General features: G+C 47.4%; 1 protein-coding gene across 4 annotated transcripts in view; it reads left to right on the forward strand.

Moving 5' to 3' along the window:
* Positions 1-1,794: 1,794 nt before the first annotated feature.
* Positions 1,795-14,982, forward strand: part of MAPK4 (mitogen-activated protein kinase 4) — a 173,301-nt gene continuing 160,113 nt past the window's right edge. The window contains exon 1 of one of the 4 annotated variants that reach the window (XM_027525651.1): positions 1,795-1,898. The gene's annotated coding sequence lies outside the window, so the exon portion shown is untranslated. The other 3 variants (XM_027525650.1, XM_027525647.1, XM_027525653.1) reach the window with 3 other exon arrangements.

The following is a 14,982-nucleotide window of genomic DNA, read 5'->3' on the forward strand; positions in this document are numbered from 1 at the left end:
TGGTTATTTTCTGCTGGTTCACCCCTACTTAGGCCAGCTGTTTCTTTAGGTGTCTTCTCTTGAGGGTAAAAATAAGGAACAACCTATTTCCTGGTAGCAGCATCCACAGGAGGATGACAGCATGTGATATCAATGTGATGGAGGGAGTCTAGTTCCTATTCATTCCCTTGGCATTGTGCAGTAATGGACTCCGATATTAAAATGCATATTTCACACCCTTGTCCCCAGATTTGGAGGATGGCCATTCACTATGCATGAGCCATTCACTCATGCTCATCACACAGAGAAAATTACATTTTCCCAGTTGCCAAATGGAAGAGATAAATTATCTCACGTGGATAAGAACACTGCTTCCACAGCAGTTCCACAGACCCAAGACACTGATCTAAAGCACCCAGGAGGGAGATTGCGATTTCCTGGGGTCTTCCTGGTCAGACGAGGTGGGACATTTGCCCTTCCAGCTTTTTTGGATAAAATGAGCATCCTTGAACCCTCTTATTCTTCCTTCCTAGGAAATATGTTATAAAAGAAATAAATCAACACACAGCATTTCAGATTTATGCCTACCCACTGAATTGATAACACTTATTTGTAATGAAAATTAAAGAAGCAAAATGTTAAAGCGTTCTCTTTGGGGAAGATACACTGGAATGTCTCACCACTGATGGACACATATCTGCTTCTTGCACACTCTCTCCTTATCCCAGTGTATTCTTTTAGGTTAATGAGGATCAGATCACTGCTGTCTCTAATTTAGAATCTATTCCTAAACCTATTGGTGGCAGCAGTGGTAAAGAATCTGCCTGTTAATGCGGGAGACGCAGGAGACACAGGTTCGTTCCCTGGGTCAGGAAGATCCTCTGGAGAAGGAAATGACAACCCACTCCAGTATTCTTGCCTGGAAAATTCCATGGACAGAGGAGCCCTGGTGGACTACAGTCCATAGGGTCCTAAACAGCTGGACACAACTAAGCACACACACTTAAACCTGTTACCTATACACATATAATTAATAGCAATTGTATCTGTACAGTAATTACAGCTACCATTTATTATCCTTCACATGGACATCACTATTCTAACCACTTAATGCATATTTCTAATATAATCTCATAATTTAAATTTTTTGTTTTTGCCCGTGTTACAATTAGCACAGTTATATGATTCACACAGTAATTCTTTCAACAGTTATCCAGCGCCTATTACACACCTGGAATTGTACGAGGCCCTGGAGGCTGAGGGGGGCGTGAAGCAGAACCAGAGTACATGGCAGACCCTCCAGAATGTCGAAGTGAAGTTCTCGCACTGATTGCTTTGGAAGTTGGGAGAAGGGAGGGCTCAAGGGCAGCTAAAGCCACTAGTGACCTCATTATACAATATTTAGGTTATCGTATTTTTCTCTGCCTAGAAAAGCGGCTTCTCGATCCATCCCGCTGCGGCGCACGCATTAAGCGACGCCCCTAATCAGTGTGGAACACTTTGGATTTGCCCGAAGGCACCACCTAAACGCTAATTATTACTAGTGTACAGGTCTAGTGGCTTCTGCTTTCCTTTTCTCTGGCTTCTTAAGTGTTGCTTCCCTTCTGTTAGTTTTATCCCGGTCGTGCAAAGGAGCACAGATTCACAGCCCGGGCGCCAGGCTCTGGACTGGTGCACGTGCGCTCGGTGCCCCTCAACCTTCGGCGGGGTCCCCTCTCCCGCGCCACCCAGTCCGGGCTGGCCCCTTCTCCTCCCGGGCGTCCCCGCCTCCGGCCGCCGCATCAGAGCGGGGCGGACCCGGCAGAGAGGCCAGGGTTTCGGCCGAGCGCAGAAGCACTCCGCTTCCCGCCGCCCCATCCCTCGCGGCAGAGCTCAGGGGGGTCCCTTCCCCCGGGGAGGAGTGAGGACGGGCTCCAAAGGTGATGGAGGATTTCGGGGAGCGTGCTCCAAGGCAGGAAGGGCAGCTACCCCGGGGAGCTGGGCTCGACTCAGAGAACGCGAGTCCCAGGCCCCCCAGGTGAGGTTGCCTCCGAGAGGGCTGGGTCGGAGAACGCCGGTCTACACTGCGCGCGCTCCGCCCCGGAACAGCGCGGCGGAGCGGCCCCAGGGCTTGCGGGAGGAGGGAGCCGGGCGCGCGGGGGAGGCAGCCGCCCCCTGCCGCCCGAGGCCGGGCTCCCCCGCGCGCCCGCCGCCGCAGCAGGTGGGGGCCCGGCGGGCCGGGGGCGGGGCCCAGTTCGGGGCGGAGCCGCGGCGGAGAGCGCGGGGCGGCGAGGACCCGGGCCGGGGCCAGAGAGGCAGCCGGAGCCGGAGCCGCGCGCCGGGCTGTCCGGGCGCCCGCGAGAGCTCGCCGCGCGCCGGGGCTGGGACCGACTGGGCAGAGCGCGCCGGCGCCGCGGCCGCAGACAAAGGCGCCGCTCGCTCCCGGGCCGCCGCGCTCTCGGGCTCTGCCTTGGGTAAGTGGCTCCCCCCTGCGTCTTCTTTCTTCTCCCGGCAGCCTGCTCCTCTCGGAGTTCCACGGGCTCCCGAGGAGCCGGAGAGAAAGGAAGAAATGACACTTCCCCGCTCTCTCTGCAGTCCTCATTACACCTTTAAAAAAAATTCCTGAACAAAAACCCTAGCCGATTTCACACTCGCGAGTTTCCGAGCGGTGGGACGTCTCCCGTGGGATCGGCGCCGCCGCCCTCTGTGACCCCTTGCTCCGCCGACTGAGCGCGCGGGTGTAGACCCTGGATCGGCGGTTTGGACGTGAAAGTGGACGGTGGGCTCCCCCGGGGCGGAGGGGCAGGGGGTGTAGGGGAGGAGGTCGTGGGGACCGATTGCCGGGAGGGAACCCCCATCTCCAAGGACTGCTCGGCGCGTTCTGGAGCACCGAGGGGCAGTTCGCACTGTAAGTTCAGATTTGGATCTCGGTTATGGGGTCTGCCCCAGTCCCCTAGCACCCTGCTTTCCAGCCCTCTCCCTGTCTTGTTCAGGGTTAATAGAGCGCCCCCTACGCCCCACCCCACCGAAGCGCCCACTCTGCCCCTTCGCGGCCCCAGGGCGGGGGCTCCGAACGCCTGAGAGGGAGGAAGCCCCGCCGCGTTCCCGGCTGGGGGAACCCCAAACGCGTATCTGCGGCGGGAGGGCGGGCGGCTGCAGGCGGAGGAGATTTGACATCACAGCGTGGTCCCCGGCCGGCTCCCCCAGCCTCTTTCCGGGCTGCCCTCCGTCAGAAAAGGAATCCCGGCTGCCTTTTTTTTTTTTTTTTTTTTGCTTTTGTTCTGCCGGTAACTCTCCGGAATCCGGGGAGAAGCCCGGGCGGGCCGATATCCCCGGGAGGGGGACCTTGGCGGAAGCTCCAGGTGCAAGCCCAAAGTGACAATTGGAGGCGGCAGCTGTCTCCCGCCCCCGAGTGGGGAAGAGATCCCGATCACTGATCAATGCTGGGGAGCAGGCAGTGGGTCGGCCGCCTGCCGAAGAGTGGGATGTCTGCCGCGGCCGCGCGCCGTCACGCGCCGCTCCCGCACTCTCGGAAACGCTTCCTCGAAACGCGCATCGCCATTCACGGATCTGTGTCTGGGACTTGATTAATGTCACCTCTGCCCGGGTTCTCTGAGGAGCGAGCGTCTGCTTCTATTTAATTTAATAGCCTTTTATAGGGGCCTACTGTGTGCAAGAGATACTTAATGGAGCGCCTACTGTGTGCAAAGCAGGTGTGTTACGAACTTTTCAGTTTAGCGGAGTTTATTGAGTACTTACTGTATTCACGGTACCGATGCTCTGACCGTATCTTAATAGATATTTACCGAGCAACTACAGCGTACAAGGACGTTTTTCTTTGTTTTGTTGCTGAAGGGCTGCCCAGTGTATCTTTGGGGGCAGGGGACACGTCGAGGCAAGGAAGCCAAAATATGTCTTCTAACCCTTCAATTCCTTTGGTAACCTGCCTTTAACCTTCCCGGACTGCTTGCTGTGTGGTGTAGGAAGAGCTGGTCTGGTACACTCCAGCTTGAGGGGTTTATCAGACGGGAGCAGGGCAGAATAATGAAAAGGACCTCTTTCCAATTCAGTTTCCTCACTTTAAAAAGAAGGAGGGAGGAGGCGGTTCTCTTTGTGCAAAGCACGGTGGTAGTTATTGCAGGAAATCAAAGGTTAATGAGGCAAAGCATTGACACTTAGAGGGGGGAAAGTCTATGGTGGGGACAGAAAGACAAAAGACAATCAAACCAGGAAGCTTGTGGGGTGGAGCATGAAGATAGGGCCAAGTTAGACCACTCAGCCACTGGCTCCAAACCATGACCCTGTTGAGAGTGGCTTTAAAATTCTATCTTTCTGGTGGCTGGGGACATAGAGGCAGAATCAAATGGTCTGAGGGTCCTATCTAGTAAGAGATTAGATGAGTCTGTTACTCTGATGGGATCTTGAGACACACTGGAATATCCAGATTGGCAAGAAAACCATGGGTCCTCAGCCTCTTGGCATATAGTTGTTGTATGGTGACTGCAGCCATGAAATTAAAAGACGCTTACTCCTTGGAAGAAAAGTTATGACCAACCTAGATAGCATATTCAAAAGCAGAGACATTACTTTGCCAACAAAGGTCCATCTAGTCAAGGCTATGGTTTTTCCAGTGGTCGTATATGGATATGAGAGTTGTACTGTGAAGAAAGCTGAGCACCGAAGAATTGATGCTTTTGAACTGTGGTGTTGGAGAAGACTCTTCAGAGTCCCTTGGACTGCAGGGAGATCCAACCAGTCCATTCTAAAGCATATCAGTCCTGGGTGTTCTTTGGAAGGAATGATGCTAAAGCTGAAACTCCAGTACTTTGGCCACCTCATGTGAAGAGTTGACTCATTGGAAAAGACTCTGATGCTGGGAGGGATTGGGGGCAGGAGGAGAAGGGGACGACAGAGGATGAGATGGCTGGATGGCATCACCGACTCGATGGACGTGAGTTTGAGTGAACTCTGGGAGATGGTAATGGACAGGGAGGCCTGGGATGCTGTGATCCGTGGGGTCACAAAGAGTCGGACACGACTGAGCGACTGAACTGAACTGAACTGATAGGCTGTTATCAGGAAAATGTAGACTAGTAGGTATGATGTAGTCTAGTTGGAGTTCTTGTGATAAGCACATAAACGGGTGGCTTGGGCAGCGTACATGAAAAGCTAGGAGCAAAGTCTTCCTAGAATTTAACGTCAAAAACAAAATTCTATGCTCATGGAATTGTGGCTTTCCTTTATCAGACAGTGAGAAATTCTCTGTGTCTAGTATGGTTGTCTTTTTAACTTCAGTTCAGTTCAGTCGCTCAGTTGTGTCTGACTCTGAGACCCAATGGACTGCAGCTCGCCAGGCTACCCTGTCCATCACCAACTCCCGGAGCTTTCTCAAACTCATGTCCATTGAGTTGGTGATGCCATCCATCTCTCTCATCCTCTGTCATCCCCTTCTCCTCCTGCCTTCAATCTTTCCCAGCATCAAGGTCTTTTCCAATGAGTGAGTTCTTCAAATCAGGTGGCCTAAGTCTTTTTAACTTGGCCTCCAGAAGTTTCTGGTAACTGCTTTTCCCTAGCTTCTTGGTAGGTTGATCTTTTTCTTCCCAAATCATTTCCAATCGCCCTTGGGGGGAAAAATTTTTTTTTTAAACTACAAGTTATTAATTTTTTGTTATGAACTTGAAAGCCCCCTTCAGATCTTTTCTGGAAGTAGCCCCATTATGAAAGATAGCTAGGAAGTATAGTAAGCACTAGATGAATGACTTGGAGGCCCTGTACTTATAAGAGGAGGGAGGGAAAAAAAGGTCAAAATCAGTCTATTTTCAGGGCAGGAATAGAGACATAGACACAGAGCACAGACTTGTGGACACGGGAGCGGGGGAAGGCGAGGGTGGGGTGAACTGAGAGAGGAGCACTGAAACATACGCTGCCATATGTGAACAGACAGTGGGAAGTCGCTGCAGAAAAGTGGGCGCTTGACACGGTGCTCTGGGACCACCTAGAGGCGCGGGCTGGGGTGGGGAGGGAGGGGCACGAGGGAGGGGACATGTGTACACTTATGACTGATTCATACTGTTGTATGACAAACCAACGCAACATTATAAAGCAATTATCCTCTAATTAAAAAAAAAAGTCGGAATCAGGAATTACAGGGAAAAATATGAACTGGCCTTGAAAGACAGAATGTGATTTAGATAGGCAAAGAAGATGAACAAAGACCTCCCTTCTAAATTGATGGAAAGGATGTCAGCCTAAGGGTGATGAAAACCAACCATCTTTCGAGCACTTTAGAAATCTGACAGCTCTTCATCTGGAAGAGTTTCGAAGCGCTGCCCGATCTTTAGCTCTGTGCCCAGTGCTTTGCGAGGTGTCAGGTGGGGGCTTCACCCAGCCTGGCCTGGCGTTCACTGTAATTCCCATGGCTGGTGGCTGGTGAGAACCCTTGTCTCCTGTTCCAGCTGCAGGGAGCACTGCATCCCTACCATTCTTTCCAACATTCCTAGGGTTTTTTTCACCTGAGCCGAACTTGATTGTAATCTTCTTCAAAGCCAAGAATGTAACTTGGTCTTTTCTCTACATCCTTCCCTCCCTGGAGGCTCAGGCGTAGTCTGCAGGGTAGGTGACTTTTATTCCAGAACCCTGGATTGTCCATTCCTTCCACCTTTCCCTACTTCCTCAGGGCCTGACCTTTCTCCCTCTCTACCACTTTCAGCTCCTCAGAGCCTTTCACTGTATGAAAACTCAGGACAAAACCAACCTGTCATCATCTCCTTTCTCTTGACTAGGAGTGTAGGTCACTGTTCTGTCTTCCAGGGGTCCTTGCACTTTAAACCTCATTATGGAACAAAAGGCCTTATCCACCATGAGATTTCAGGCATAGACAAGTGGCTGTTGGAGGTACCTGGGGAGGCGAAGTGCCTTTCCTGGTGCTTCTGAAATGCTGCTGCTACCACCTCCTCGTGTAGCCAGTCTTGGCAAAGGTCCCTGTGGGCCCACAATCCACAAAAGTCTGGAGCCTTCGTTGCTTGGTGGCCGGCGTGGCGGCCAAGGTCAGAGAGCAGTCCTGCCTGTGCTGTCAACCCGGCCTTCACTCGCTCTGTTGTTTAAAGGTTAATCCTTTTCCAGACAGGATTCTTTCTTCCTTCCCTACATGTGCCATTATTCTAAGGCTGGGATTCTCAACCTGAGCACTCTTGGTGTCGTGAGCTGGGACATTCGTTGTGGGGCCTGTCCTGTGCATTGTAGAATGCTCAGCAGCAGCCCTGGCCTCTACCCACTAGATGCCAGTAGCACCCGACGTCCCCTCCCCAAGTTGTGACAATGGAAAGTGTCCCCAGTTATTATCAGATGTCCCCTGGGGAGCAGAATCACCCCTGTTGTGAATAGCTGTTCTGAGGGTACTGGTCACTCTGTACAGCACTATGTTACCATTCCCACTTTTCTGGAAGAGGCCTCCTTTATTGTAACTTGGTTTTCAAGATGGGTGACTTGGTAAATATAAGGTGTGTGTGTGTGCTGAGTCACTTCAGTCGTGTCTGACTCTTTGTGACGCTATGGACTGTAGCCCACCAGGCACCTCTGCCCGGGGGATTCTCCAGGCAAGAATACTGGGGTTTGTTGCCATGCCCTCCTCCATGGGATCTTCCTGATGCAGGGATAGAACCTGGGTCTCTTACACCTCCTGCATCAGCAGGCCGGTCCTTTAGCCACTAGAGCCTCCTGGGAGGCCCACAGGTGTGTAATGTACATTGTGGATTTTCCATGTGAATAATTTCCTAAATCAGAATAAACATCCTTTGCAGGTCACATATCCTAATCTGGTCATCAGTCAATCTTTTGAGACAAAGCAACAACAACCACCCCCCTCCCCCCCAAAAAAACACAAGACACCTCTCAGCTTCTTCCCCTAGCATGTGTTTGATTTATGTAGCAGAAATGCAGGTAGTAGAACCACTGTGGGGAACCACAATTGCCCACAGGGCCATCCCAGCCCACTGCTCGGACAGTGGCTGGTGGGTGGTAGTGGGGGTGGGAAGTGGTGGGCGAGGATCCAGTTCTGGTGGGATCGGATGCTTGTGTAAACTGTCCTGTTTACGAAAAACAATGACCACGTGAGTGTCACTGGCCCTGGATGGGGCTCTGAGTTTTCAGTTTCATTCTCTTCAGGTGAAGCTGGCTCTGGGCATCGTTGATGGCAGTGGCTGCACAAACAGGAATATAGAGGCTTGCTGCTACCCGTGACTGTCAGGAACTGAGAGAAGCTTCTCAAAGACTTGACTTCAGGAGAGCACAGGGATCAAAACGGGATGGTTGAGCACAGGGTAGCCAACACTTCTGTTCCTATCTGCCTTCAAAAGTAGAACTTCCACAGCGTTAGCAGCAACCGCATCTTTGTGGGATGGAAGAAGGGGCATGGCTCGTTCAAGTTTAGCAGCAGGATTCTTGAGTTCTGTCCAGTAAATGGAAGTAACTTAATGGGCCTTGTAAGTGAGTTTGGTCTGCTGCCCAAGTTATTGCTTCCGAAAGTGACTGAAACTCTTTTTGGGGTCACTATAATCATAGTTGAAAAGTTTACAGTAAGATTTGGATTCAGACTTCTATCTTGGACCACCCCAATGTGGGGTGAGACTTTTCCTGTCATTGAAACAGGCCAGATAGGAAATATCTTCTGGGGGCAAGGTGGGAAAATAACTCAAGTCCTTAAATACTTAATGAAACAAACAAATAAAACCCCTCTATATTTCAGGCTTTTCATTCGTCTACAGTCTTTTTCCTTAAACTGACCTATTTTCAAGGAGGAAGAGAAAGTGCTATGATTTGTATCTAAATGTGCCTGGCTCTGCATGAAACTGATCTGCCAATATTGCCATTGTCTACATTTAACAAAAATAAAGACTCTTATTAGAAAATTTGATGTAGGAGGGATTCTTTGAAAAATTAGTAGTTTTTCTATTTCTGTTTGAAGTGATTCAAGTTTTATAAAACTTTTCAAGAATCAAGATCAGTTTGGAGAGTTGGAGTCAAATTTACACATTATCTAAGAATGTAGACCTGCAAGGGATCTTGGGGGTCAGTGACCAGCTCTCCCTGCCCCACTGTGTAAATGGGGAAACTGAGGCTGAGAGGTGGTTTTCCAAGGTCACACAGAGGTCAGGGCCATGGCTGAGCAAGGAGTCAGGAGTTTGTCCCATTCTCTCGGACACTCAGTACCACTGGGGAAATAACTCGAGTACTTAAAAACTTAATAAAACAAACAAATAAAACCCCTCTATATTTCAGGCTTTCCATCTTTCTAGGTGAATGTTGGCAGAGGAAGAGTCAGGAAGGAAAAGAGCTTGATAACTTGTCTGATTTCCATGTTGCCTAATCCTGATAGAACTAATCACTGATTCAGACTGATTACATCTGTGCCAAAGGTGTGTGCATGTACAGGTCGCACTGAATAAAAACTGAAACAGTTGGATTAGTGGAACGAGATTGTTTTATAAAACTTCCTATGTACAGCACAGTGACTATAGTTAGCAATGCTGTATTATATGTTTGAAAGTTGCTAATAGAGTAGATCTTTAACATTCTCATCACAAGAAAAAAAATTGTAGCTATGCCTGGTGATGACTTATTGCTGGTGAACATTCCTGGTATATATACAAATATTGGATCATTGTTTTACATCTGAAACTAATACAGTGTTACATGTCAATTACATCTCAATAAAATATTTGAAAAAAATTTTAACTTTCTTTAATGTTTTATATTGTCTTTACAGTAAAGAGAATGAAACATTTCTTTCCCTATTGGGGAAAGGAGTAAGGGTTCATTATGGAAAGTAGCAAGGTGAATGAAAATGACCCTTCTACCTGTAATAGACTGATCTGATCACATTGTGCCATGTTTGTTTTTAGTGTTTTTCCCTCAGCTCATTTTTAAACACAATTGAGATGATGCTGTGTTGTGCTGTGCTAAGTAGCTTCAGTCGTGTCTGCTCTATGAACTGTAGCCCACCAGGCTCCTCTGTCCATGGAGTTCTCTAAGCAGGAATACTGGAATGGGTTGTCATTTCCTCCTCCAGGGAATCTTCCAGACCCAGGGATCCAACCTGCATCTCTTAAATCTCTTATGTTGGCAGGCGAGTACCACTAGCGCCACCTGGGAAGCCCATGCATATAATTTTAATTTTTTATCTTGCTTTTTCTCAGCTCATATTGTAATAAGCAATTTCCATGTTATTACAAATGCTTTGTAAACATATTTTTAGTGACTATGCAGTTCAGTGCTTTGGAACCCTGTTAACTTATTACAATATTTTGTTACTAGTGGCCATTATTTTCTCCCAAATCTGATCACTGTGTCATGACAGTGAGTAGCTTTGCACTCATACTTTTTAACAATTAGGATTGTTTTCTTAGTAAATATTTTCAGATAGTGAAATTAGTCAGCCAGGGGAAAGCACCATGTTAATACTTTGCTTTCCAGAACTGGAAATGATTTTACCACATCATTGACAACACAGGGTCTTTTATTTTTTTAAACTATTTATTTAAAGTGAAAAATATGTTGCTTTCATTTGCATTTTGGTTACCAACATGGCTAAACATTTTCTCCGTAAGAATTGTTACCTGTTTGTATTTTTTGTTAATTATCTACTTTTCTATTTGGGTTTAGTGCTTTAAAAAAAAATGATCTGCTTGTAGAAAACCCATTTTTAAAGAGGAAAACAATAAACCTCTGATTGCATGGATATTTTATGAAGGGTTCCATCTAACCCTAATGTTCCACAGTTGCAATACGTCACAGGCTGTATTTCAGGCTGAACTCTTTGTCACAGTGATGGAGCTGCCTGTTCCATTCCCGAAGCAGGCTCGGGTGGACCGGGAGCTCCATCGTCTTGTCCAGCCAGCAGGCAGGGAGCACTTATTCAGTGCTTCCCAGGCACTGAGTTCTCAATCCTTACTTTGTGAAGTGAGTACTGTTTTACTATATCCATTTAGATATGAGGAGAGTGATACACAGAGAGGTAAAATAACCATGGTCCCATATACCTTTTAAAGGGTTCTGATCACCAATTCCAGCATACATGGGGTTTTTGCCACACATCTGATAAATCCTCTGTGACACCAGCTGGGTGTCCTGAGGTTCAACTTGAGTCTAACCCTCTACCTGAGATAGCATCAGATCTGATGGGTTATGGGCTCAGTCCCACAAGACTGCCCTCCAGCTCCAGTCTCAGGCCAGGTTGTCACCTGTGTCTCTGACAAAAGTGAAAAGTGTTAGTCGCTTAGTCATGTCTGACTCTTTGTGACCCCATGGACTGTGGCCCTCCAGGCTCTGTCCATGGAATTCTCCAGGCAAGAATACTGGAGTGGGTTGCCGTTTCCTTCTCCAGGGGAATCTTCCCAACCCAGGGATTGAACCTGGGTCTCCCACTTTGCAGGCAGACTCTTAACTGTCTGAGCCACCAGGGAAGTTAAATCAGAGGTTCTCATGACTCCCTCCTTGAGTTCAATTAATTTGCTAGAGTGGTCACAGACATAGGAAAAGCCATTTACTCTCTAGATTACTGTTTTATTACGAAGGATATTAAAGTATGCAAATCAATAGCCAGATGAAGAGCTAGCCAGGGTGAGGGCTTAACATAGGAGGTTCTGTCCTTGTGGAGTTTGGGGCCCGGCATGGTGGCATATGGAAGCATTCTTGTTCTCCAACCTGGAAGCTCTCCAAACCTTTTGGATTTTTATGGAGGCTTCATTACAAAGGCATTATTGGTTAAATCACCAGCCACTGATGGTTGATTCAATCTCCAGCTCCTCGCCCCAACCTGGAAATCAGGGAGTGGGACTGAAAGTTCCATCTCTTTTTCCATGGTTGGTTTCCTTGACGACCAGCCCCCATCCCTAGGTACTTTCCAAAATCACCTCATGAATACAAACCCAGGTGTGCTGGAATGGGGTTTATTATGAACACGGAGACACCCATTTCACCTTTCTGGCTCTGAAGCAATGTCAGGATCTGAGGACAAAGGACAATATTGTTAACAAAAGATATTGCCATTGCATATATGGCTCAGGAAATTCCAAGGGTTTGGGGAGCTATGAGCCAGGAACCATTGATATGAAGACCATATATATGGAAAACATATTTTGTTCATCGGAACAGGCAGATACATGTTCCTTGTAAATCACAATATTGAATCTATTTATTTTTGGCTGTGCTGGGTCTTTATTGCTATGTGTCGACTTTCTCTAGTTGCAGTGCATGGACTTCTTGTTGCTTCTCTTGTTGAAGAGCACAGGCTGTAGGGCGTATGGGCTCAGTAGTTGTGGCACACGGGCTTAGTTGCCCCATGGCATATGGAATCTTCCTGGACCAGGGATCGAACCTGTGTCCCCTGCATTGGCGGTGGATTCTAAACCACGGGACTGCCAGGGAAGTCCACAGCATTATAACTTTCAACCATTGTTTCCAACCTCTGAGTCTTCCCCAAAGTGATCTGCCTCCATTAGTCTTTGAGGAAGCTGGGTTTAGGAAAACTAGCAACTTTTTATTTACTCCACTGCCTATTACTGGGAGAACTTTGTGTTGTAAGGTAATTTTGTTACCTTAAACGTTTTCTTAACTTTTATGTCTCTTAGCCGCTCTTCTGCTTCTCCATCCTTTTTATATCTCCTAGCTACATCTGGTAGTTCTTCTGACCTATCTTCTAAGTCTCACTGTGTCTCTTCAGCTGGGTCTAATCTGCAGTTAAATCCATCTGTTGCATTCTTAATTTCAGTTACTGAATTTCAGTTCTAGAATTTTTAGCTCTTTTTCAGATCTTTAATGTTACTTTATATAGTCCTGGTTCCTTGTTCTGAAAATTTTAAGCCCAATTTCTATCACCATGAGCACAGTTATGTACTGTATCATTGTCTTACATTCTGTGTCTGGTAATTTTTCCATCTGGGATATGTCTGTTTCTTCTGTTTGGTGTTTGTCCTAATTCTCATGTTGGTTTGTATTTATGTCATTGTATCTCCTCGTGTGCCTTGTTATCTTTGAATGTGTGTTAGATGTGGTTTTGAAAAAAAATATTTGTATAAATACCATATTTCATCAATTAAGTGCATTTTTTTTCACATTTTAATCTCTGAAATTCAGATGTAATTTACAGTTGATCGACATGTACGTTTACAGTTGGTAGCATTTTCCCCTTTTTCATTGGCTCATACCTAAAAAAAAATAGAGCATCATATAATTAGCAGTACTGAAGGTTGATGAAATGAAGTAATCTGAGGCTTTGAATGATACTAAACATGACAAGAGTTCTAGAGAGCCTTTTAAACAACCTCTGCCGGCTTTCCGGGTATCAGCAATCCCAGATCAATTTGGGCACTTGAGATTTTCTAGGGCATTCAGATGACTGGAAGTTTACTTTTTGTTTTCTCTTACTTGTAGGGCTTAGTCACGCCCAACCACAGGCTTGTCAGGCTTTAACCTTGCGGATGCTCTGGGTCCCTGACCCTGTGAGGCTGTGAAGGTGATGCTCAGCTTTCCAGTTCTCTCTTCCTGCTTCACAGATTCTCCCCAACTCGGTAAGAGTGGCTTCTAAGACCTAGGGCCACATCTCAGGCTCATATTCCAGATCTGAAGCCTGAATCCCCCTCTCTCTTGTAAGCTCTTTGATACTTTTGTGTGCTGTGTGCTCAGACGCTCAGTCGTGTCCGACTCTTTGCATCCCCATGGACTGTAGCCCACCGGGCTCCCCTGTCCATGGGCTTCTCCAGGCAAGAATGCTGGAGTGGGCTGCCGTGTTCTCCTCCAGGGGATCTTCCTGACCCAGGGATCAGATTCCAGTCTCTCACATCCCCTACATTGGCAGTTGGATTCTTTAATCACAGCGCCACCTGGGAAACTTCTAGGAATAATTAAAGCATTTCATCTGGGTTTCTTTGTTGTGGTCACTGGGAAGGTTGGTTCTAATTATGCAGTTTATCACTGTCGGAAGGAGGCAGTAGTGAATCTCATCTGTCTTAGAGACTGATGGGAGAGCATGGAATACCAGCTTCTCTTTGCTAGCTCATGGTTAGGGAACTTCCTCCATCCACTCCTAGTATGTCATCTGGATTGTAACTGGAAAGTGGAGGTTGGGATGAATACATTTCCACAAACTGGATATAGCTAAATATAGATATATTTCCCTATATAAAAGAGACGAATTCCTCAGGCTTTTCTTAATAAAGTGGGTGACTTGGCAGAGAAAACGGTTCTAGGAGTTGCTTCTGGATCCCCATCAGTCATGTTTCCATTCGGCTTCTTCCTTCTCATTCATACTGTCCTGCAGAGAGATGGGGATTTAGGACCAAGGACCCTGATGAGGGAGCAAGATGCTTTGTGTTCCAGCAACTGTTAGGAAGTAAAACAAAAAACTAGACCATATTTGAGCTAGGTGAGATTTCTTCCCTTCAGCATGGGCCCCAGCATTTCATTTGGAAAGCGGAATTTCTCACCCCTGGCCGAGGCTACTCCTTGCGGAAACTGACCTGTTGTGTCCACAAGGCTCGGGGTGGCCTTTCCAGAGGACTCTTCTTAAATCTTATTTTTCAAAAGAAGCTCTGTGTTCCTTTCTGGCCTCTCAAAGGCATATGGTTACCTATGTTTTCTCAAAATCAGCTGCCAATTGTATTTTCCCCCTGCCTCAATCCAACCCTTATAGATGTTTTCCCAGCAGCTTTCATGAAGCCAGAGAAATTTACCATGGGTTTCAAACTCTGTATTGAGTTTGAAAAGGTTGGGTGAAAGGGCACAGAATGGCAGGAAGCCCTCCCTCCCACCAAACCAGAGCCTCCTTTGGTTTTTTTGAAGGGGGAGGGCTCTTGTGTTTATTTGGGGATCTTATTTTTTTTTTCCCTGAAAACCTTAGAACTGTCCTCTCAGAAAATTGCTTCTGCCCAGGGGACTGCAGGTCAGAAGTGTAGCCATTGGGTGTAGTGATGAAAGGTATGTTATCAGGGATCTGTCCTTCTAGAAAGGCTTGTGTGGTGGGGATAGGGT

This window comes from Bos indicus x Bos taurus, chromosome 24 (genome assembly GCF_003369695.1).
Source record: "Bos indicus x Bos taurus breed Angus x Brahman F1 hybrid chromosome 24, Bos_hybrid_MaternalHap_v2.0, whole genome shotgun sequence".
NCBI lineage: Eukaryota > Metazoa > Chordata > Mammalia > Artiodactyla > Bovidae > Bos > Bos indicus x Bos taurus.